Below are 8,564 nucleotides of genomic sequence, written 5' to 3' on the forward strand. Positions count from 1 at the left end.
GAGGGAGATGAAAACAAAAGACAGAGAGAAGCACGCATATAGGGGGTTGACAGGATATTGTTACTGATCTGATTTGATGAGATGGGCTAAAGAGTTTTTCTTTAAAAACCTAAATAAACAGTTGTTTGTTTTTAACAAATAGAGGGTGATGGCTCACAGCCTTAAAAAACCCTCCAGACTCTACCTCTCGGATCTAACTGTCAGTCTGAGTGGCTTAAAAAGAGAAACAGGGAAACTGAAATGGTCTTGCGCTTTGTAGTGACATACAAGTTCATTTCAAATATGAAAAGAAAAAAAAACTATAAGAATAAAGCAATCCCCAAAGTAGATTGTTACATATACGAGGGGGCTTCAAATGGAGAAAAGCCATTGTCTTTATTGCTTCATTCCACGGCCTCTGGAGCCCCTCGTACACACACTTTCACTGAGTCTCACAGCACAGACCAGACCCACCGGCATGGGTGGATTTCAGCTCAAGGCTGTTGCTTTCCCTGGGGAGCGGAGGATGGGTTCCACTTGCTGGGCTTGCCGTTCCCAGCCTGGCCTTACCCACCTACGCTCCTTCAGTGACTGCACAGGGGAGGAAGGCTAAATTCCTCCCTTCTGCAATCAGTTGGCCTTGACTTCCCACATGAATCTTCCTGGTCTGACCAGCTCCCAAGCATTCGCAAGGTCCTCTGGTAGAGATGAGGGCTTCCACTAAAGGTGCCCCTGAGTCCCACGGTTCCTTCCCAGGTTCCATACCTCCCTCCGCTCTACTGCAGCACACAAAATCTCTATGCACATTTACCACATCTCAACTAGTCTCAGAGAATCAGTAACACACAAACCATGCCCTTGGTACAAAACAACTAGAATGGAAGTCAATAATATATTTATTTTATGTAGACGTAGACACACACACACACACACACACACACACACACATGCACACAATATGCATTTACCTACCAGGGACTTCATTTATATGTTATATAATATATAATCTTAATGATGGGCTTCAAAAACTTGTGGGAAATTAGAAGTGAAAGATAATGGGATTTTACCATAAATTTAAAAAATTTCCATATATATGCATATGTACATGGAATTTTATATTTATATAATCCATATATTAATTTAAATTAAATGTATATGCATGGAAATTTCAGAGTACACATCTAAATAATTTATGGACCAGAGAAGAATCACAAATGAAAATTTAAACCTACTTAAATAATAAAATATTGTACATGAAAACTGTTGACTGTTCTAAAGAAAAGTTTACAGAGAAACGCACATCCCTGAAGTACACATGAAGACAAGAACAGTGACAAATGTTTAGGGGTTGGATAAAGAAGAGTAGCCCCCAATATGAGAGAGGATGATGATGAAGCATGCACATACCCAGCCACAGAGTGGATTCCAATGCACTGTGTCCCCATAAGACAGAGCAGGGCTGGCCAAAGGGTTTCCACGGCTGCAAGCTTTACAGACTCCACAACCACATCTTTCTCACGAGGGGCAGCTGGTGGGTTTGAACCATTGACCTTACGGTTAGCAGATGAGTACCCAATCACGGTGCACAGGGCTCTATATACATTACATAGATATAGTTATTACAATACAGGGACTTCAAAAAGCTACTGGAAATCTCCATTATCTTTGAATTCCATTTTCAAGTTTTTGCAGCCCTCTCATATATGACATTTCTTTCTAACCCTAAATGCAATTCCCACAGCTACAAACATCCCAATAACCCGAGGTTCACCTTCCATCACCTCCCCTGGGAGAAAATTGGACATCATACAGAGGCACCACCCGGGTCGGGTCAAAGTCTGGATATTTACTGAGAATGATGGTGAGGCTGTGGCTGGTTTCAAAGCACAGTTGAATCTGGGGTCTGGGGTCTTAAGAGTTGAAATAAAGGACAAATAACTCATTTTACGGCAAAGATATTTTAGGCACCTTCCCTATCTAGTCCAGTCAGCAGGCCCGCTCTCCCGAGCCAGCTGCCTAGCTCACTATGAAGCGGTCAAAATGGGAAGTATTCACTAAGAAAACATGAGCCATACTGAAAGAGCACGGCTTGACTTTGTAAAACAAGCATGATCTGCGTGGCGGGGAGCAAGTGCTCTGAGAAGACCATGACCTGCGTGGCTGGGGCACAGCTGCCTGTCCCTCCATGCCCCCACGGGGACACCCTCTGCAGCCACTCTCACTGGCCCCCTGGCTAACTGACCTGACAAGTCAGGGGCCCAGCAGGTGCAGGTGCAGAGCCTGTGTGCTTGGGACCTTTGCCCACCCACTGCCCTGCACTGGAGCTGGTACACTTACTCCATCTCTCCCAAGCTACTCTTTTCACTTACAAACAGAAGACAAAGAAAATTAAAATGCTCACCCCAACTAAAAGCTGGAAAAGAAATACTTCCCTGAAAAAATTCACCGTTTTCCAAAACAATCCATTAAACAGGCTCACCTGTCCCCGTTGCACAGCGCCGACCCTGGTGGTCCTGGCATGAAGCAGGATGCTCAGCTCAGCTGAGATAAGGGGGGCGGGCCTGGGAAGAGGGGCTCAGTGCGTTCCTGCAAGATACCTGGATGAACATCACATCCCTTCCTTCAGCAGACACACAGTCCAAAGGGTATCCACTCTCCAAGCTCTAAGCTGCAGGCCAAGCCCTCCCCCTGCCTGAAACCTTAGATAACACTGCCGTGATTCATGCATCAGCGGGGACAAGAACGGCCAGTAACTGAAGCAGGCAGCAAGCAACCATGCACAGAGAGGGGGGAGTTTCCACCCCCAGCCGAACTTTCCCCTAGATGCATCTCTGACCAAACGTTGCCTCCTACTCTGACACCCCAACATACAATATCCATTCTCCACCCTCAAGTCCTGCCCCCACCATCATCACAGCAGTTAGTGTGTAAAAAGTACAAAACCGTTTATCTGGATGCATTTGTCTTTTTGTCATATACTGGGGGTCACGTAGCTATTGTCCTTGTGTGCCTGACTTCACTCAGCATGCTGCCAAGGTTCATCCATGTCATAGCACATATCAGAACCTGATTTCTCTTTATGGCTGAATAATATTGTATTGTTTGCACAAACTACATTTTATCCATGCATCCAAAGACTGGCCTCTGGGTTGCTTCTCCCTTTGGGCTGTGGTGAATAATGCTGCAGGGAACACTGCTGTACAAGCATCTGCTAAAGTCCCTGCCTTCAGGTCTCGGGTGAATCCCTAGCAGGGAAATGGTTGGGTCATAAGGCAGTATGTTGCCTTTGGAAGAACTATTACATTGTTTTCCTTAGAGTTGAGCCATTTTACACCCCACTAGTAATGGACCAGGGTCCTACTTTCTCTGCATCAGTCTAATTTTTGTTGTTTTTCATTTTTCTAACAATAGCCTTCCTAGTGGGCATGAAGGGGATCTCACTGTGGTTTTGATTTACATTTCCCTAATGACTCACGACACTGAGCATCTTTTCCTGTGCTTATTGGCTATCTCTACATCTTCTTTGGAAAATTGTCTATTCAAGTTCTTTCCCCAACTGGTTGTCTTGTTGCTGTTAAGCTGCAGAAGTTCTTTTTATATTCTAGATACTGAACTCTAATCATGCCTGATCATGGAAAAAAAACAGAAAGCCTTCACAACTGGACTAGTAAACATCATGACAAATGAAGGAGAAACTGAAGTTGTTGATGATTTCATTCCACTTGGATCAACTACCAACATTCCTGGAAGCAGCAGTCAAGACATGCGAAATGATGTACTGCATTGGGCAAATCTGCGGCAAAATTCAAGTTCTGAAAAGCAGAGCTCTCAGGTGAGTGACTGAGATGCACCTGACCGGAGCCAGGGTCTTTTCAATCACGCCCCGCGATTAGGAAGGCTGGACAATGAAAGGGGAAGGGAAGACACAGAAGCACTGACGCGTTCACCCCGGTGCTGGCGAACTCTGATTGCACTGCGGCTGCCAGAAGAAAAAACAGGTCTAAGAAGAAACACAGAGTGTTTCTTAGAAACGAGGCCAGAAGGACTTGGCTCGCTTACTTTGACCACATCACGGGGAAAGACCAAATGTCAGGACAGGACTTCACAGCGGGCTGAGCAGAGGGCTAGTAAAGATGAGGTTAGCAAAACAAACCCAAAACAAAACAAAGCATGCTGCCCCATTGGGTTTCCAAGGCCCTAGGTCTTCACGGAAGCCACGGGCCATCCCCCTTCCCTCCCCTCCAGCAGCTGGTGGGTTCCACCAGCTGACATTCCAGCTAACAGCCTCAAGCTTTACCCACTGTGACACCAGGGCACCGATGTCCTTGAAATAACAAAGTGCAACAGTAAACGTTAACACAACTGTTTAATAGTTAATGCTTGCTGTGACCTTGAACAGGCAGAACACTTGAGTTAAAGGAATGAAGGGTAGTCAGTTAAATCCACTTTGCTCCTGGAGCTTCATTGATTCCAGAAGGACCTTCTGGACAACTGTTGTGAGGACAGATGACGGACAACACTGTTTCTGAGATTTGTTCCTCTGAAAAGTATGTGAGAGGACATTTTGACAGAGCCTTAATATGCACTTACTCTACATGTTGTACAACTATCACCACGATGCATTTTCAAATGACTGTCATCCCCTGAATAAAAAAATCAAGGAGTGCTGATGGTTAAGCACTCATTTGCTAGGCCTAAAGTCACCTGTTGAAATTCACCAGCTGCTCCAAGGGAGAAAGATGGGGCAGTCTGTTTCATCCAGTAAGTGCTCTGTGCTGCTCAGACCAACAGGGCTGGCATGTGGAGGAGGGCATGCAGATCCTGACAGGGAAACACGGAGGGGCTCACAGGCCCCACCTGCTGTCAATGGTTAAGTGCTCTACTAATAACTGAAAGGTTGGCAGTTCGAAGCCACCAGGCAAAGCCTTGGGGAAAAGGTCTGCCCACCAGCTACCGTCTTGGAAGTGCAATGGAGCACAGTGGACACACTGGGCAGCCATGAGTTGGAATGACTTGACAGGAGCTGGTTACTGGATAGGGAGCAAGGGCGGCAGAGGAGCGAGGAAGCCAAAGGATGGAAAGGTCCATCAGTGAGGTCTAAGCAGCGGTCATCTTCCATCTCTTAGAAGACTTTAAGCCTCTGCCTCTCCTCCCAATGTCCTGTCATAAGATGCTGCTGGATTCGGATCCATGTTTATAATATTCTAAGACCAGTCCCTCGACTAGTGCTCTGAGCATCTCCAGGGCCGCGGCTCCAGCTGTAGTCCACTCCGTGCATACCCTTGAGCTCTGCTTTGGGTTGTCACCCAATCTGGGAAAAGTTTGATTCTTTGGGGTCTGCGTTTTAGAAGGTAAACAGGAACTGCTACGTGGTCTAGGAAGTCCTCTCTGTGTGCTCCACCCTCTGTCCTATGCATGAGTCCTGAGCTTCCTGGACGTCCGTGTGTCCCAGCCACTCTTCCCAGGCCTGCGTTATCGCCCAGCACGCCTTCCTCTCATCCGGTCAGATGGCTCTGTTCTCTGCTGTGGGGAGTTTCCTCACACATGCAGAACAGAGCTTAACAGTACTGATTGAAAATAACAATCATAATAACTCACTGCTATCAAGGCAGTTCTGACTCATAGTTAAGGAAAAATTAAAAATAAAAAAAAAAAAAAACCTAGAAACCAAACACTGTAAAGTATAAAGTGCCTGCCATCCAATCAAAGATTTCCAGACAAAGCAACAGAAGAAAACACATCTGAAGAATATCAATCAATCAACCTCAACCCAGAACTGAGAGAGATATTAAAATGAGCTCACAGGATCATGTAAACAGTTAGTAAAATGCATTCATATGTGCACAATTTTTGAGAGGTGGAAGAAGATGCAAATAGAACTTCTGCACATGAAAGCTACAATGTGTAAGATGAAATTCACAACAAGTGGGCAATACAAACCAGCCCAAACCTACTGGCAAAGAACACTTCCAGGAAATAAGCTAGAGTATGAGACCCATGGACGCCTCCCGACGGTCTCATTACATGATGAGTCCTCAAAGGAGAAGACCTGGAGGAAACAGAATCTGGGGAGAAATCACGGCTAAAATGGTTCCAAAACTGATTAAAAAAAACACATGAAACTATTAACATAGAAATCCAATAAGCTACAGTGGCCCCCAAAACAAGAATTTTAAGAAAATGTCAAAGCAAAATGCTTAGATCCAGTGGTAGAGAAAAATCTTAAGAGCAGCCCGAAAGAAAAAGAAATGTTACATGCAGAAGAACAAAGATAACAGTGGCACTGGCAGATTTGTAAGGAAGCAGAGCAAGCAGAGTGGGGTGTCCTGACAGTTCCAGGAGAACCGCTTGAGTCCCCAGTCTGTGACTTGTCACAGATTGGACTCTCGGCAGTTTGGCAGCTATGCAAAGATGTCATCTAGCAGTATGTTATGATGCAATCACCACCACCCCGCCCCAATTATGTGACCTGAGGTGATCAGTTGATCCACTCTAAGAGGATTAGGGTGGGATGTAACACCCTTACCCAGGTCACAGCACTGATCCAACATAAGGGGAGTTTCTCTGGGGTGTGGCTGCATCACCACTTAGCTCACAAGAGAAAAATGAAGAGAGGCCAGCAGAGAGGGAAGGACCTTAGTACCATCCAGAAAGTGAGCTGGAAGCAGAGTAAGTCTTTAGACCCAGGGTCCCTGTGCTGGGATCCTCATACACCCAGGAGAAGATGGATGCCAAAGTGCATTGAGGCTCTCCAGAGGGCATGAGGCACACAGACAGATGCTGAAAAGAAGCAAGGACCTTGCTCCAGAGACAGCAGGGAGAGCCTTCCCTGAGAGCAAGTGCCCTAGATTTGTTATCTCTAACCTCCTAAAGTGAGCCAATGGAGAGACTTGGCGGAAGGAAGTGAGGAGAGCAGATGGCAGGAAGTGGCAGTGGCAGAGGAACCAGGAGAGCCAGCCCGCAACTGCACAAAGCAAGTGCCTTCACACGGAGGCTCACAGGCAAAGGGGGTGCCTCTGGGCACTTCCTGGTACAGCTAAGCACCCAAGGAGGGCAGGGGCAGGACTAGCCCAAGGGGCTGAGAGGCATAGGAACTAGTCAGCAGATGCTGGAGGGGTAAGGAGACAGGAAGTCGAGCTGCCTCTCTCATAGAGTAAGGTCTTGACCTCTGGGGTCTCAAAAGGTAGAACCAGAATCTTGTCTCAAGAGTGGGGCTACAGCCTTTTGGGTGTCAAAGTCAGATCTTTACACACTTGGTTCCAGGGAACTTACACTGCTAAGAGTGCCAGGGTTTGGGCCATATTAGGAGAAGATATCTCTCTCTCTCTCTCTCTCTCTCACACACACACACACACACACACCCTCCCTATCTTACACTGTCTGCTGGATCCCTTCACCCATGTTTCTGCTGCTCGGCCCCCTGGAGTGGGGGATGTTATACATCCATCATTGCTGTCAGTTCTCCCTTTCTCCCCCTACTCCACCCGACCTCTCATGGTATCGCTATTCCCATTAGTCTTTCTGAGGAGTTTATCTGTCCTGGCTTTCGTGTGTCAAAAGCTCTTATCTGTACCAATATATATATTTATTCCAGTCTAGCAGGATGTGTGAGGTAAAAATGGGGGCATGATGGGAAGGGGGGGTGGGCATTAAAGAACCAGAGGAATGTTGTGTGTTTCATCGGTGCTAAACTATGTACCCTGGCTGAATCGAATCGTCCATTCTGTGTGACCCTGCTATGAGGGGATATCCAATTGTCTACAGATGGGCTTTGGGTCTCCACTCTGACCCCGCTCCTTCACATCGATATATACTCGAGTATAAGCCGAGTTTTTCAGCACATTTTAAATGCTGGTTTTGTGGTAAAATTAGGTGCCTTGGCTGATATTCGGGCCAGCTTATACTCGAGTATATTCAGTAATTGTTTGCTTTTGATCTTCTGATACCTGATCCCGTCAAGGATCTTGTTTTGCTTGAATCCATAATCAATGCTCAAGGATACAACAGTCAAGAGATCAAAGGACACGTTGCATTGGGTAAATCTGCTGCACACGACCTCTTGAAGGTGTTGAAAAGCCAAGATGCTACATAAGGAAGACGGAAGACTCGATGCATTGGAATGATGGTGCTGGCGAAGAACACTGAAAGTATCATGGACTGCCAAAAGAGCCAACAAACCTGTCTTGGGAGATGGGACAGCCCGAATGCTCCCAAGATGAAGATGGTGAGACTGTCTCGTGTGCCTTGGACGTGTTATCAGGAGAGACCAGTCCCTGGAGAAGGGCATCGTGCTTGGTAATGCAGCGGGCACTGAAAAGGAGGAAGACCTTCGACAAGATGGGCTGATTCAGTGGCTGCATCAGTGAGCTCAGACCTGTCAACAACTGAGGACGGCAAGGACGCGGCAGCGTAGGGCTGCTGTGAGCCACGGCCACTGGACAGCGCCTACAATATGTTCTGATGATCTGGACAAGCAGTCCAACACAGTTTGGGGCCAGTAGTCCTGGTGGGGTAGTGGTTACACACTGGGCGGGTTTCAATCCCCAAGGTCAGCAGTTAGAAAACACCAGCCGCTCTGCTCTGGT

General features: G+C 46.8%; 1 protein-coding gene across 2 annotated transcripts in view; it reads right to left on the reverse strand.

The window, feature by feature from the left end:
- The window catches only part of ADD1 (adducin 1), a 44,885-nt gene extending 42,356 nt beyond the window's left edge, over nt 1-2,529 (reverse strand). The window contains exon 1 of one of the 2 annotated variants that reach the window (XM_045289502.1): nt 2,459-2,529. The gene's annotated coding sequence lies outside the window, so the exon portion shown is untranslated. Of the gene's footprint in view, nt 1-1,386; nt 1,484-2,458 lie in introns of those variants that run through there. The other variant, XM_045289501.1, reaches the window with a different exon arrangement.
- Between the last annotated feature and the right edge of the window lie 6,035 nt (nt 2,530-8,564).

The sequence above is a fragment of the Echinops telfairi genome, unplaced genomic scaffold, assembly GCF_000313985.2.
Source record: "Echinops telfairi isolate 266 unplaced genomic scaffold, ASM31398v2 ScPeMD7_28;HRSCAF=97, whole genome shotgun sequence".
Taxonomy (NCBI): Eukaryota; Metazoa; Chordata; class Mammalia; order Afrosoricida; family Tenrecidae; genus Echinops; species Echinops telfairi.